Raw genomic sequence first — 15,730 nt, 5'->3', positions numbered from 1 at the left:
AGGTAGGAGCCAAAAAGGGTGTAGTTTGTGGGTGTGATCACCCGTGTGTACACCTGTGAGCATGGACGCGCTTGTTTTTTGTTTTTTTAAAAGGTTCCTTCATGTAATGATCTGCTAGAGGGTGTGGGGGGGCCACAGCCCCGTCCTCCAGGGCATGAAGCAGGTATGGAGGAGTGTGAAAGTCTTGAGACATAATTTATTTATTTAGATTTTGTAAGTAAAGTGGGAAAAGGGTACAACAGGTTATTTAAACATGTGCCATTTAAATAAGGCAAAAGTGGAGATTGATGAAATTCGGGCAAATAATGTGCTGCTAGTAATAGTTCATGAGCAATTTACAATTTAAAATGGGTTCACTGCCAAGTTGTCTGTTATATGTAGACACAGCACTCACTAATTCATCCCTTTAGTTAGTTGCAAAGGCCTTTTTATGCTTGAATGATTCAGTGTTAAAAAAGGACATTCCTCTTTAACCAGTCAGGTACAAGGACTGATCTGTACACACAAAACCTTCTGAAAGACCTTGAGAACTACTAGTGATCTATTCTGCAACACTTTAAAGAATAACTATAAAGTTTAAGTACTTTTCAGAATAACCCATTTACTGAGGGATCATTGAGACAAAACAGCCAGCCAAAGAAGAGCATGTTTGCACATTTCAACAAATCGCTGTACCCATCTCCCATTTTCTTAACAAGAAATCTGCTCAAGATTTTTGCACAGTCCTACACGTACCTCCATTCAAAACAAAAACAACCCCTTTTTGACCTGTTGGTATCTCATTAAGGAACATATTAGACATAAGGTGTCCTCTTTTCCTACATGAGCGGTGTTCTAACTAGGGCACAGCATGAGGTGTTTTAAGTCTTACCTCTCCTGTATTATCAGGGGAGACTTACCACACACTGCTGCACAACATTAAAAAAAATAAAATAAGAAGCATGAATCTGGTTATTTGGATTTGGGATGGATGTTTGGATAAGACGACAGAGGAGTTTAGTACCTGCAGGATAAAGAGATGAGGTTTGTCATGTCCCGCCTGTGGTGCTACTGCATGTGGCGATGGCTTTCACGCTAATTACACTGCATGTAATTCTCATGATAATAATAGGTGAGAGGCGTTTAAGGAATAAAACTGCTTTATCTCTCCTCTGAGACTAGAAAAGGTCTTGGGGAAATATTAAGAATTGAAGGATTGAAGATGTCTGTTCTTATAAAAACATCTGCGAGAAGAGATAAGAATAAATGCAAAGTGTGGCAGTGTGTGGAGAGAAGCTGTAATGAGATGGAGAAGCCCCGTCTAATAAAAGTTACATTCCCAATACAATTTATACAACAAATAAGTCTGGATGATTAAGATGTTTTAGGGTATAAGCATGGCACATATAGAAGAATGACAATGCATACATTTCCTGCACAAATATATTGCAATTATTTTACCACCAAAATATTCTTATCAGTTATAATTAAGCTCCACCCCCTCTGTAAGTATTATGAACTGGCCATGAGCCACATCTGTGCTGTGACCTCTGAAACCCTGTGTGTGTGTGTGTGTGTGTGTGTGTGTGTGTGTGTGTGTGTGTGTGTGTGTGTGTGTGTGTGTGTGTCAAACACATGATTGGAGCTGTTCAATTTGTATCATCCGTAACACAAAGTGCGTGTTAGCATTCAGAGTGTGTAGGTCCAGTTTAGGGAGGAGAAACACTGCCTGTGAGTGACCCTGTGGAAATAATGACTACAGACTTGTTTTTGATTTGCAGTGGTTGCCACCCTGCTTTAAACTCGGGGCTGAAACACAGCTTGTGTGTATTTTTAATAAGACAAATGGCCTTAGACACTTTACGCAGTGTCACAGTTTCTGTATTCCTGTGGCTTTATTTGCTGTATTTTGGCATGGACTGTAACTTCTCCCCACCATACACACTGCCTCCATAACACGAAATAATATAATCCTTCAAAAGAAGGGGGCATTACTGGTTTATGGACTTTTGAATGTAAGACTGCAAGACTGTAATAAACGGAGTCATAGGCAGTGGATATGTGTGGTCAGACTCAAAAGAAGAACACAACAACAAAAGCAACAAGAAAATTAAATCCGGAAGCAGATATAATTTGCTTTTTTCAAGTTCGGTGCAGAAGTGCTGTGCTCGGTGGAATTTCTGCAAGTTGTGGAATTAAATTGGCAAAAATGTTCTACTGTCCTTACAGTGACAAGTTCAATGACTATTCAATAACTCTTGGCCTAGTTAGAGTTTATTCAAAGAATAATACTAAAAATCTGTACTGTTGATGAGAATTTGCAAACAGTTTCCAAACTCTTAATTGGAGCCCAGAGATGTAAAAGTACCTATTTTGGGCTGCTTTATGTCAGGAAACATGATGTACGGGAGGAGACACCAATCCCTTTGGATGCCCTTCCTGCTGAAACCCCAGAGTAAAAAAATAAATAAACACCTGCTATGATTGTTCCATATGAATAAGTGAGCAGCTGAAAGTAAACAACTATTGGAAACAGAAAAAATATGAAGAGAAAATTTTGAATCCGTTTGAAAAGCACATTTTCGCTGACCCCTGTGAGAATTTAGTTCACCATTTCCTCCAAATAAGCTCGCTGCAGGCATTTAAAAAACACATGACAGAAGTCCGGCACTAACTTCAAAATCTGGATTCAACTGGGTGACATCAGGGCGGCAATGTCTATCTATATGGGTGTAACCAGCTGCTTCCCAGTTACTCCACCTCTGCCATTACTGTCGCCTGAAAAGTTTTCCAGTAATAGAGAATCTGTTTTTCAGCCACACTAAGTTCAGCCTGACATGTTTTGTTTGTGTGTGTGTGCGCGCGCGTTTTACTGCACAGTGATGAAAGTTTGAAGGTTATTATTCTCTGTCAATATCCCAAGCCTTTGTGCCTCAAACATTCTCTGTAATTGTTTATTTTAAACATCACTATAGAAGATCTCACACAGCTGCTGCCAAACTGTATTTTTGTATTGATTTTTGCCTGTAATTGAGTTTAGATACACAATAGAGACAGAAAAATATCAAAAATATATAAAAACTGGGGAATTTGTTTTTCTTTGCAGAGTACAGTACAAACTCCGAGTGTCTAACAGCTACAGCTCCATAACGGCGTCTTACTATATGAGACATGAGAAGATATCCTACTTGTTTACCTTCATTTATTTATTTATTTTATCAGTTTAAACTACACAACTTTCTGCACCGACTCCATTGTTCCAGCTCAGACTGTTCATTGTTACCCAAATAACAAGCCATGGGTTACTAAGGACATCAAAGCCCTCCTCAACAACCAGAAGAGGGCTTTCAGAGGGGGCAATAAAGAGGAGGTGAGGAAGGTCCAGGTGTTACTAAAGGACAAGATCAGAGAGGCTACGGACAATTACAGGAGGAAGCTGGAAAATCTAGCAGAACAGCATGAGAGAGGTGTGGAGGGGCATGAAGAAGGTGGTTGGATGCATCAGCAGGGATGATGAGACAGAGTACCGGGCTGTGGTCGACTCCTTTGTCACGTGGTGTGAGCAGAATCATCTGCAGCTCAACGTGGCAAAGACCAAGGAACTGATCGTGGACTTCAGGAAGACCAGGAAACACTTGACCCCTGTTTCAATCCAGGGGGTCAGTGTTGACATTGTGGAGGACTATAAATACCTTGGAGTACACATTGACAATAAACTGGACTGGGCTAAAAACACCACAGCACTTTACAGGAAGGGCCAGAGTCGTCTCTATTTTTTGAGGCGACTGAGGTCCTTCAACATCTGCCAGAAAATGCTGAGGATTTTCTATGAGTCTGTTGTGGCCAGTGCGATCCTCTATGCTGTTGCATGCTGGGGGAGCAGGCTGAGGGTCGCAGATGCCAACAGACTCGATAAACTGATCCGTAAGGCCAGCAATGTTGTGGGGATGGAGCTGGACTCCCTCAAGGTGGTGTCGGAGAGGCGGATGCTGTCCAAGATAAAGACAATGTTGGATAACACCGCCCACCCACTCCATGACATGCTGGTCAGTCACAGGAGCACGTTCAGTGAGAGACTGAGATTACCCATAATGCACCACTGAACGACACAGGAAATCATTCCTGCCTGTGGCTCCCTGTACAACTCCTCCACCTAACACACTGTTTACTGCTACAGCTACACCCTTCTTGCACATGTTCTTTTTCAGCTATTTATTAATAAGTGACTTATGTTATACACACACCCAGCACGCCCCTGCGGGCAGTTTATCCTTCAAGCTCGGGTCCTGTGTGTGTGTGTGTGTGTGTGTGTGTGTGTGTGTGTGTGTGTGTGTGTGTGTGTGTGTGTGTGTCGCGTAGTGGTTAGACTACACGCCTTTGGAACAGAGGATCGCAAGTTCGATTCCTGCCTGGGCGACATGAGCGAGACAGATAAATATGAAGGCATGCCGGCTCGGACGTCGCCCGGATCAACAAGGTCCGCGTCAGGTGTTGAGGAACCAGGGCACCCTGGCGAAAAGTGGGCTACTGGAACAAGAAGGCATCGGTGGGCAAGAGACAAAAACAGGGCGTTGTTGGAATGCTACTACGCAAGTAACCCCGGCGGAAGGGGCTACATGAATAGGATGACAGACCTATGGATTCTTCGATACCCAACATCCACAATGACGGCGAAACAACTAGTAGCTCAGTGTTCCAACATTCGAAAGAAGGGACTGCTCTCACAGCTAGAGATTGACGAGGTACAACACAAATGCTACGGCAAGGAGGAGTCAGGACGCCAGGTCAGGGGGGAGATATCATCACCCCCACCCGAGATTGGGTACATAGCCCCAAGTGCGATAGGAGAAGGATCGTTGAGTGCGAGAGGAACTGACCTGAAAAATAGGATAATGGCCAAGCTTGAAACCTGGATCCCCCGTAGCCGGTTACCAAGATTACGTGAAGTACCCTCAGAAGGTCTGCTAGATGATGTTAATGCAGCACCACGATTACCGACACTAACAAGCTGATCTACAATACGGCAGCAGTGATCAGTGAGATGCTTGGCTACAAGTTGAACAGCCACAAGGGGCAGTACCCTCCATGGAGAAGGAGGCTAGAGGCCAAGATCAAAGTAGCACGGAGGGAGGTTAGCCAACTAACGGAGTTGCAGAAAGGTGCGACAAAGAAGGTGCATAAGAAATACAGCAAGCTGTCCATACCTGAGGCCTTGGAAACTGCCAAGCAAAGACTCACAGCCTTGGCCAGCCGCTTGAGGAGGTACACCAGAGAGATAGAAGGCAGGAGAATAAACCAGCTGTTCTCCACAGAACCAGCAAAGGTGTACTCTCAGTGGCAAGGGAACAATAAGAGAACAGCACCACCAAGGCTGGAGACAGAGCAATACTGGAAGAGCATATGGGAGAAGGATGCAACCCATAACGGCAATGCTCAGTGGCTAGTGGATCTGAGGGCAGACCACAGCGACCTCCCTGAACAGGGTCCAGTAACCATCACAGTGGCAGATATCCAAGAAAGGGTCTCCAGTATGAAGAGTTGGACAGCACCAGGGCCCGACATGGTTCACGCCTACTGGCTGAAGAAGCTGACTGCACTCCACGAGCGTCTGGCAGCACAAATGAACCAGCTGCTAGTTAACGAGAGACACCCGGAATGGCTAACTGAAGGCCGGACGGTCCTGATCCCCAAGGACCCCAAGAAGGGACCGGTCCCCTCCAACTACCGACCAATAACCTGCCTCAGTACTACATGGAAGCTCCTGTCAGGCATCATATCGGCTAAGATGAACAGGCACATGGGTCAATACATGAGCGGGACACAGAAAGGAATTGGCAAGAATACCAGAGGCGCAAAACACCAGCTACTGGTAGACAGAACAGTCAGCCGAGACTGCAAGACCAGACTGACCAACCTGTGCACTGCCTGGATTGATTACAAGAAGGCCTATGACTCAATGCCCCACAGCTGGATACTGGAATGCCTAGAATTGTACAAGATCAATGGGACCCTAAGAGCCTTCATCAGGAACTCAATGGGGATGTGGCGTACAACACTAGAGGCCAACTCCAAGCCCATAGCACAAGTCACCATCAAGTGCGGGATCTACCAAGGAGATGCTCTGTCCCCACTGCTGTTCTGCATAGGCCTGAACCCCCTCAGTGAGATCATTAACAAGACTGGCTACGGATACCGACTACGGAACGGAGCAGTTGTCAGCCACCTCCTGTACATGGATGACATCAAGCTGTATGCCAAGAGTGAACGAGATTCACTGATCCACACTACCAGGCTATACAGCAATGACATTGGAATGTCGTTCGGACTGGAGAAGTGTAGTCGGATGGTAACAAAGAGAGGGAAGGTAGTCAGAACTGAGGGGATTGAACTACCAGAAGGCAACATTGCAGACATAGAGGACAGTTACAAGTACCTGGGGATCCCGCAGGCAAATGGGAACCATGAAGAGGCCGCTAGAAAGGCTGCAACCACCAAGTACCTGCAGAGGGTCAGGCAAGTCCTGAGGAGTCAGCTGAATGGTAAGAACAAGATCCGGGCCATCAACACGTACGCCCTGCCCGTGATCAGGTACCCTGCTGGGGTAATAGGCTGGCCAAAGGAGGAGATAGAAGCCACTGACATAAAGACAAGAAAGCTCCTTACCATGCATGGAGGGTTTCACCCCAAGTCCAGCACCCTGAGACTGTACGCTAAGCGGAAGGAAGGGGGCCGGGGACTGGTGAGTGTCAGCACCACAGTCCAGGATGAGACAACGAACATCCAAGAATACATTGGGAAGATGGCCCCAACTGACCGAGTGCTCAGTGAATACCTCAGGCAGCAGAAACCCAAGAAAGAGGAGGGAGACGAGGAACCAGCATGGAAGGACAGGCCCCTGCACGGTATGTACCACCGGCAGATAGAGGAGGTGGCTGATATCCAGAAATCCTACCAGTGGCTGGACAAAGCTGGACTGAAAGACAGCACAGAGGCACTAATCATGGCAGCACAAGAACAAGCTCTGAGTACAAGATCCATAGAGGCTGGGGTCTATCACACCAGGCAAGACCCCAGGTGCAGGCTGTGTAAAGATGCCCCAGAGACAATCCAGCACATAACAGCAGGGTGCAAGATGCTAGCAGGCAAGGCATACATGGAACGCCATAACCAAGTGGCCGGCATAGTGTACAGGAACATCTGTGCCGAGTATAACCTGGAAGTCCCGAGGTCAAAATGGGAGATGCCCCCAAGGGTGGTGGAGAATGACCGAGCTAAGATCCTGTGGGACTTCCAGATACAGACGGACAAAATGGTGGTGGCTAACCAACCGGACATAGTGGTGGTAGACAAACAGAAGAAGACGGCCGTAGTGATCGATGTAGCGGTTCCCAATGACAGCAATATCAGGAAGAAGGAACACGAGAAGCTGGAGAAATACCAAGGGCTCAGAGAAGAGCTCGAGAGGATGTGGAGGGTGAAGGTAACGGTGGTCCCCGTGGTAATCGGAGCACTAGGTGCGGTGACTCCCAAGCTAGGCGAGTGGCTCCAGCAGATCCCGGGAATAACATCGGAGATCTCTGTCCAGAAGAGCACAGTCCTGGAAACAGCTAAGATACTGCGCAGGACCCTCAAGCTCCCAGGCCTCTGGTAGAGGACCCGAGCTTGAAGGATAAACCGCCTGCAGGAGCGTGCTGGGTGTTTTGTTTTTTTTAGTTTTTTTTTTTTATTAAAATATGCCTGTATATATGGTGCTATTCTTAGTTAGTGTCTTGTCTGTCTCTGTTAATGGTTGTTTATAATGGAGCACTGTAACGAAAAATTTTTTACCCCAGGGATCAATAAAGTATTCTGCTTCTGAAAATCTTCTTTTTGGTAAAAATGTCATGTCACACCACCAATTTCATTTTTCCCAGACTTATTTAGCCAAAGAAACAGCAGTCAACGTAACTCCAGCCGGGGGTACTCTTTACTTTGCTGGGCAGTCCGTGACTGCAAATAAAGCAAGCACATATCACTCAAAACAGAAGCCACCAGTAAGAAAGTGGTCTATGTGTAAGAAAATGTAAACCAATGTTTATGTACACGCTTGGAAACTGTGTCAAGACTCATGCTGAACTTTAAATTAATCATTGTGACTGGAAAACAATACATACATCTAAGTTTTTCTTCATTTTCCAGCCATCTTTCAGATTAAGCGTCAAATGTTATTCTGCCACTGGGGCCTCTGAAGGTATCTGGATTGTGTGACAAGTATTTTGCCCCTACCTGCTTCCAAGCCACCTCTACAACCTGCTGCACTACTTAGTGACACAACTATAAAACTGCTGGAAGCTTCAGCTACTGAACTGTAGTTATTGATTGTTCAGGGACCACTGAAGGCCTGAGGTAGGTAATTGCATGATGGCCCCATGTGCCTGCAGGGACAGGCAGAGGCTAGGAAAGAAATGGTCACATTGTGTCCTTAATGAACACCAGCAGGATACCGCGAAACTTTGATAGCACGGAGTGGTGCCGTGCTGGACCTGCCTGCTTTGATAAGGGATTCAAAGAGCATATCCTGAATGTTTATTGGACCAAATAGAGTAAGACGTGTGTTTATCTTTCAGCAAGCAGTGAGACTTCAAACCTGGGTCACTGCCTTCAGGAAGAGAAATTAGATTTGAAGTGATATCAGCTGAGGATTTTGTTGCTGCAGGATGACAGTATACTCCAAAGATAATTGAATTTGGCATCTTCTCAAATGTTGTCAAAGTGCTGTCAAAAAGCTGCACTTCAAGCAAGACAGTACACTTAGTGTAACTTTGGTTTGTTTAGCAGTGCCTATGCCAAAAAAGAAGAGTCTGTGGCACAGGAGGAGATGTGCGAGCCAAAAAAAACCCCCAAAACAACCACTTTTATAATACAGTCACATGACAGCAGTGACCCCATACAGGGAGCGATGTACAGAGCAGGCAGGGAGCTGTAAACTGTGGGAAATGATCAACAAGTTGGTCACTAAACAATCATTCACTCATGCAAATACAACCTTTAAAGCTATGCCAGTTGAAACGCTAATTAATCCAAGAGACAAGCAGCCAGGAAGACAGTGCTTTGTGTTTAGGGAGCCAAATACGCAAACAGCTCAATGCAAAGGAATGAATGTTTTGCTTGCTTCATCTTCTTGACTTCATTCGTAATGACATCTAGTAAAAGACGCAGAGGTTCTTTTTTTAAGCTTCTTTCCTGCTAAGGAAACAGTTTTTGCACAGTTTTGCCATAACAAGCAGATTAGCTTTGTCCGTGGGGTAATTTTTCTTTCAAGTAATCTGCTTTGAAGGAAAAGAGAGGCAAGGCAAACTGCCACCTTTGCATTGTCTCTGTAGATATGAGGGGTTTTGTGGCCTTTGTCTCGTAAAAATGCTGAGCGAGTTAATGGGATGTGTCTTCCTGGGGGCTGAAGGTGGCCCATCCCGTCTCAAGGACTGGTCATACTGAGAGCTCGTCATTTATTTAGACCTTGAATTATGCTTTTAGTTCAGCAATGACCACCGTCATTAAGCAGAGGCAAAGTGATTAACCCTCTATTATAAAATCTGCTGTAGCAGACATGGGCAATATGAGTGATCTGTGGTTCTACTTAAGCTACGTTAAGGCTGCTTGAACTTTCCAGAACAGTTTTTTTAAACATTATGTAACTTTACCAAGAGCTATCCGACTGCCAGCACCCCGCCTCACCCCAGCACTGACATTTATCACATGTATCACCTGATAGTTTTTGGTTTCAAAAACAAAGAATTTATTCATTATAAAAATGTTTTGTTTTTTTAATTAAAAAAAACAAACAAAAATACTATTGTCGATCCTGGTTTTCATTAACAGATTCCAGTCCCATTAAATATTTTTGGGGTGACTGAATCCTGTGAGAACAGGAACAGCGCTGCAGGAGAAACATTTATTAGACTTCGATGTCATTGCAAGAGAAAAAAAAAAGGATTTCTGTCTGTGCTGAAAGGACCTACTGTAAATCACACATAGTTTATTATATAATGAGATTAATTTCGTTATTTATGGAAAATATGACAAAAAAGAAACTAATATAACTGTATATAAGAGAAGTTATTATTTTTTGGTCAAATTATACTATTTCAAAATGTGTCATGGTTGGCTGTGTGGCAGGTGGGCAAGCAGGAGTGGTGGATCCAAAATGCAGGACTGAGACACAGAAGTACAACTTAAAGCGCAGCTTTATTGCTGGAAAACCTCTTACTAAACTAAACTCATCAAAAGACAAACAAAAACACAGGTGGACTAAAACACTGTAGCAGAAATACTGAACTGGGGACAAACCACTGGAACCACAGAGGCAAAACACACAGCTTGTTGAGGGTACGACACAACACTGACTCAGAGAAACACAGGGTTTAAATACACTGGGTAAGTAACGAGGGGAATGAGACACAGAAGGAGAGCACAGCTGGGAGAAATCAGGACTGATGAGATAAGGAAGCAAACCGGACACATTCACACAAGACACGGACCTTCAAAGTAAAACAGGAAGTATGACACAGAGACGCGAACTTGACATGGTGGAGACAACCAGTAAGAAACACAGAGACATAACCAGTAAGGCAGAGGACTCGATGAACCAAAAGACAGAGGGAAACTCAACATGCAGACACAAACTTACGCAGAACAGAGGGGACACAGAGAGACATGAAGGGCAAGGGATCGAAACTAGAAACCATAGAATAACTCACACAAGTACAATAATACAAAAATCACAAAGAACTAAACACGCTGGGTCAGGAGACCCAGGACCCTGATAAAATGAAAGTTTGTTCTTTTTAGTTATCAGGAGTTTGTTTCTGAAACAATTTCACTTCATGTTAGCAAAAGGAGGCAAGATCTCTACAGAAATTCCTTAACTTGCGCTACATAAGGATTGCTTAAGGGTGAGAGCAGGTCATCGATTCTATCCATAAGAAGGTTGTTGGTTCGATCCCTGGCTTCTCTGGTCCACATTGAAGTGTCTTTTGTGATAAAATACAGAGTAGACAGTGTGTGTGTGTACTAGCTTGTAGTGTTGTTTCTTGCAGTTTGACCTGGAAACTGTCAGCATGCTGCATAATCCAGTTTCCAGGCGCTTGGTCCATCTTGGCTGAAGTCATTCCAGCTGCATCCCTTATAAGCTGTGTAGAAGCATTTTTAGAGGTATTTTTATTCATTTTGCACTTGCCGTAAACACATTACAAGATTTAATTTGCCTTTTTCATGGCCGGAAGCTCAAGCTTTCGTGCTCACGCTGTTTTACATCAGGTATATTTAATGTCTCTAGTCCACGATCAAAGATCGCTAATTTGTCTTGTGGGGCTTTTTGTCCAAGTCAAAAACAATCCAAGTTAAAACTGATCATTTTAGCAAAACAACTGATATAATTTCAGTAATACTAGAACAAAGTACTCATAGTTTACAATTTGTTTTGACTGCAGCCAAGAATAGAAGCCTCACTAAACTAATTGGCAAAGTCCATGATTAAAATCAGGTTTAATGCATACAGAGGCTACCCCCACGTTACATGATATGAAAGTAAAAGTTCAAGAACTAGGCAGGCCTCCAGCTGAGATGATTATCAGCTTCAGCTGGTCTGTTCACATAGCTTTAATCAGCAGCTCTCCCTTCAGTATTTTAAGCTAAATTTGGACAATTACTTGAGTTACTAAAATAGCAGACATATTTAAAAAACATCACTGAGGCTTTGATAACCAGAATATAGCTGCGCTACCAGAGAGAAAAAAGATAAAAAGATACTTCCAAACTGAAAAGTGCTTGTTAACAAATGGAAATACTATAATACCTCAAAGCTTACAAAGGAGGCCTGAACTCTGGTTTGTGCCCCAGAATATCAATTTATCACTGACCCCGACAGAGCACACGCTCTGATGTCAGCAGGCGAGACAGATGGACTCTGAGAGTGGGGGATGTTTGACTGAAGTAAACTAACCTGCGATCTGGGATTTGATGGTTGAAAGGACTGTTGGCTCGAATCAGTCAGGAGAGAAGTTAACAGAGGCGTGAGCTGCAGGAGTAATAGAGTGGAAAATGTGAGTAGTTGACTACTGAACCACTGTGTTCAACAGAAACCCTCCACAGCGAGCTGAAGTTTCTCTGCCTTTAAAACAGAAGTTAAGCCATGTCATTTTTGTTTGTTGTTTTTAATCAATCAATAATCACAAGTTTGCCACTAGGGGGGCTTTACAGTCTGTTCAGGATACAGCTTCTTCTTTCTTTATATCATCCAAAATGAGACTGAAGGATGGCCGCTTATCAAAATTAATTTTCCACACAAAACAACCCGCATCGTTTGTATTGTCCTGTTAATCCTTATCCTGCTTCTTACAGATTATCAATGCCTGCCTTTAAATAGAAGTTTAGACTCTAATCTATGTACGAGTATCTCCCCATAAAGCCTTTTTAAGCATTTTTCAAAGAGAATCATAGACCAAACGTGACTGCATTTATGCTCTCAGACATTTAAAAACAGTTCATCTATATGCTTATGTACAAATACAATTGGATTGGATTATCCAAAAGAGAAGGACGCTCAGTAGTGACTAGTTCATTTTTTATAAAATAAATCCTATCAAACTGCACAAAGAGCAAAGTACAAAAACAAAACAAAACAAAAACAAAAAACTATGGCCATTTTGAGTTTCAAACTCATTTTCAGATTTTTTTAAAAAAACATATTCGCTTTAAAACTCATAGTTTATAAATTTGTTTAGGCTCTCTGCCATCAAACACAGAAAATGTTATGGAAAATAGTAAGCAACTAAGTCCACATCTGATACATTTAACTGGCGTTCAGACCTCTCTGAATCCCAGGGGATCACTCGTTCCCTGAGAGATAAACCAATCTCAGCAGAACACAGTGTCCTTACAGCTGATCTACAATAATAAAGAGCCAACTTTTACAGATTGTGCTGTACTATATTACAGAATTAAAATCTACCAAAGGTGGCGACAGAAAGAAACAGTAAAGGGAGAGCAACTACATTTCCTAATTATGGGGGCAAAGTTAGGTTGTTTTTTTATACCTGCCCTTTTTATGTCCTGTGGCCACTTAACGAAATTAAACTTAATGTTTTAAAGTGAGGCCAAAACAAGCCATTTCAAAATATCTCCCAAGTGACAAGGCTAATGTCTGAATTATTAACCTTCTATGTCAGTGTTTCCCAACCTTATGGAGCCACAGCACATATTTCACATTAGAAAAGTCACACGGCACACCACCAAACAAAAATGTCACAAAAAGCAAATTGATAATTTTCCCTCGCACACAGGGTAGAGCAGAACTGGCTCGGTTTGTCCCCAGTATACCTTTTTTGATTTCTTCTGACCACTACTCATGCTAGACCCTTCAACTGGGTCGGGATTTTCTCCAGCACTCAGGTCAGATTGACTACTTTTTCTTCTCGAATATTTATCTATTGCTATTACGCACTAGGGTGTCTCACACACAGCATGACTATTATGTAATTTCTTCTTCACCTTCTTCTGTTTTACTGGCATTTGGCAGCCCATTTAATTAGAGCAAGTAGTTGTACTGCCCTCTAGTGGAAGAGAATGTGTCACGGCATAGTCGTGGGGAAACGCTGTTCTTTGTAAGCCGATATGCAACATCTCAGGTCAAAGCAGCCAGCAGCAGCTGAATGGCATGCAAGGGTTATGAAATGTTTCTGTTGTGTTGCAAGTTACAATGTCAATTTCCCCCTGAAGCGCAATTCATGCATTACTACTGGGAGAACGTTTAGCATACCGAAGTCCTCCAAGTCCTGTAAGGTCTCTGGTATCACTTGGTTCATGTTTACTTTCTGTTGTACCTGCTCCTGGCACAGTGCCGGAGCAGTTTAAATGGTTTCATCCAACATTCTCTTTGAATGTGTGTCAATGCAAATGGCGGTCAGTAGGGAAGACCTGTAATCACTCATCTTCCTCCCTCCCAGCGTTTGGTTGCTAGTCTATTCTTTACATCACTTCCATTTTCCCCACGCTGTCAAACACAATGCTGCCATCATTATTCTAGTCCAGTCATTTTCTTGCTCACCCTCTGTGAGCCCTGTGCTTTAAATGACAGAGTTCTTCTGACATTTCATCTTTCAGACTCTCATTCGTGTAGCCCGCCTCACCCTGGTCAGTCAGATCCCCATCCAAGTCTCCAAATTCATCTTCACCACCACCAGCTGTGTCTAGACTCCAGGGGTCCTGCTCTAATTTCTATCACTGTTAGGATTTTGTTCTACTTTGATACTCATCAGTCTAATCACTAAGTAGCTTAATTGAATAATGTATCTTAACAAATCATTTTCATTAATTTTCTAAGTGATCTCTCCTTATTAGAATATTGTGATCTCCAGTCTACTTTGTGAATTATGCTTGTTAGATCTGTACACCTGTATGTTCTTTCTCACTCTTTATTACAGCATCTGTGAATTAGTAACCAAGCTAGCTAACCATTATGCTAACTGTCAAGCTAACACAACATTCGGGGAAGCTAGTAATTAGCTGATTAGCTCTACTGAATGTTTAGGAGAATTCCTTAGTGTCCTTGTCCAAAATGAGCTCAATGGCTGTGAAACATATGATTCAACACTGCTCAACTGAAAACTCTGGCTTGTATATTTTCCCATTAATGTACCAATTGGTTGTATTTCTTTTATTGTATTAAAGTCTAGGTAAATGCATTGTTCTTTTACTTATTCTTATACTTTTATTCAATGAGCCAGAAGTGTCACTCATGGATTACGCTATGAAAGAACTTGTAAAGTCTTGCACACTACTCTTGCATAGAGAACGCAATTTATATCTTACTTTAGGGCAAAGTCACCAAACTATGAGCTGTTTTGAATATGACTTGAATGGGGATTCGATTAACTATTAATCATTTGTTGGACAATGACACAAATGCTGTAGTTTTGCCTCAGAACACCACCACAGTGGATTTTAAACCAAACAATTAATATGTACTTTATTAATAGTGTAGACGTTCAGGTTTAATTTAAAGGGTTTTTTAAAAAACTGTTTTATGCATAGATTCCCTGTCAGCATGGGTTAGTGAGCAAAGCTAGTGAGTATGCTGTAAGGTAAAAATATTTGAGTTTTTAGTTACAATTTCATTTGCTTTGTCATATTCTAACATAACTGAAAAGTATGCATCTTTTCCAAACTTCGCTGCGGACACACACACACACACACACACACACGTTCAGCAAGACACAATATTAAACACAATAATGCACACTATTTTAACACAGGCACCACAATAAATTAAACCTCTAGCCTGTGACAGTGTGTCAGTGTGTACAGAGTGTAATAATTTTAACTTGTATGTCTGATCTTATTGTAAAGCACTTTGTGATTTTTATCTGTGAAATGTGCTATATAAATAAATTTTACTTACTTACTTACTATAATGCACACAGGTGAGTACATTCATTATGAAACTATTAAAGATTATGTCAGTCTTGCGACTACCAAAGTGTCTCAAGACACCACAGTTTTTGCATGTTTTATCTGGCCCCAAAAGTCTAATTTGCACAGCACACATCACTGCAGCAAGGCCAGTAGTGTCAAATTACTCATTGATAATAATGTTAAACTGCCTGGCTGAAGCTCATTATAGTCCAAAGTATTACCTTCATCCAGGTGCACAGATATAATATTCCAAATGTGACTTGGCACTGAGAGGTTTAGGCAATTTCTTCATGATTGGCAC

General features: G+C 42.6%; 1 long non-coding RNA gene across 1 annotated transcript; it reads left to right on the top strand.

Moving 5' to 3' along the window:
• The first annotated feature begins 11,709 nt into the window (after positions 1-11,709).
• On the top strand, positions 11,710-14,634 carry LOC143413975 (uncharacterized). Its single transcript, XR_013094546.1, has 3 exons — positions 11,710-12,059; positions 13,299-13,407; positions 14,119-14,634. It is a non-coding gene; the product is annotated as an uncharacterized LOC143413975 (long non-coding RNA).
• Positions 14,635-15,730: the final 1,096 nt, after the last annotated feature.

Source organism: Maylandia zebra, linkage group LG2 (assembly GCF_041146795.1).
Source record: "Maylandia zebra isolate NMK-2024a linkage group LG2, Mzebra_GT3a, whole genome shotgun sequence".
Lineage (NCBI taxonomy): Eukaryota > Metazoa > Chordata > Actinopteri > Cichliformes > Cichlidae > Maylandia > Maylandia zebra.
Note: the sequence above shows the minus strand (reverse complement) of the source record. Positions and strands in the feature narration are given on the sequence as shown.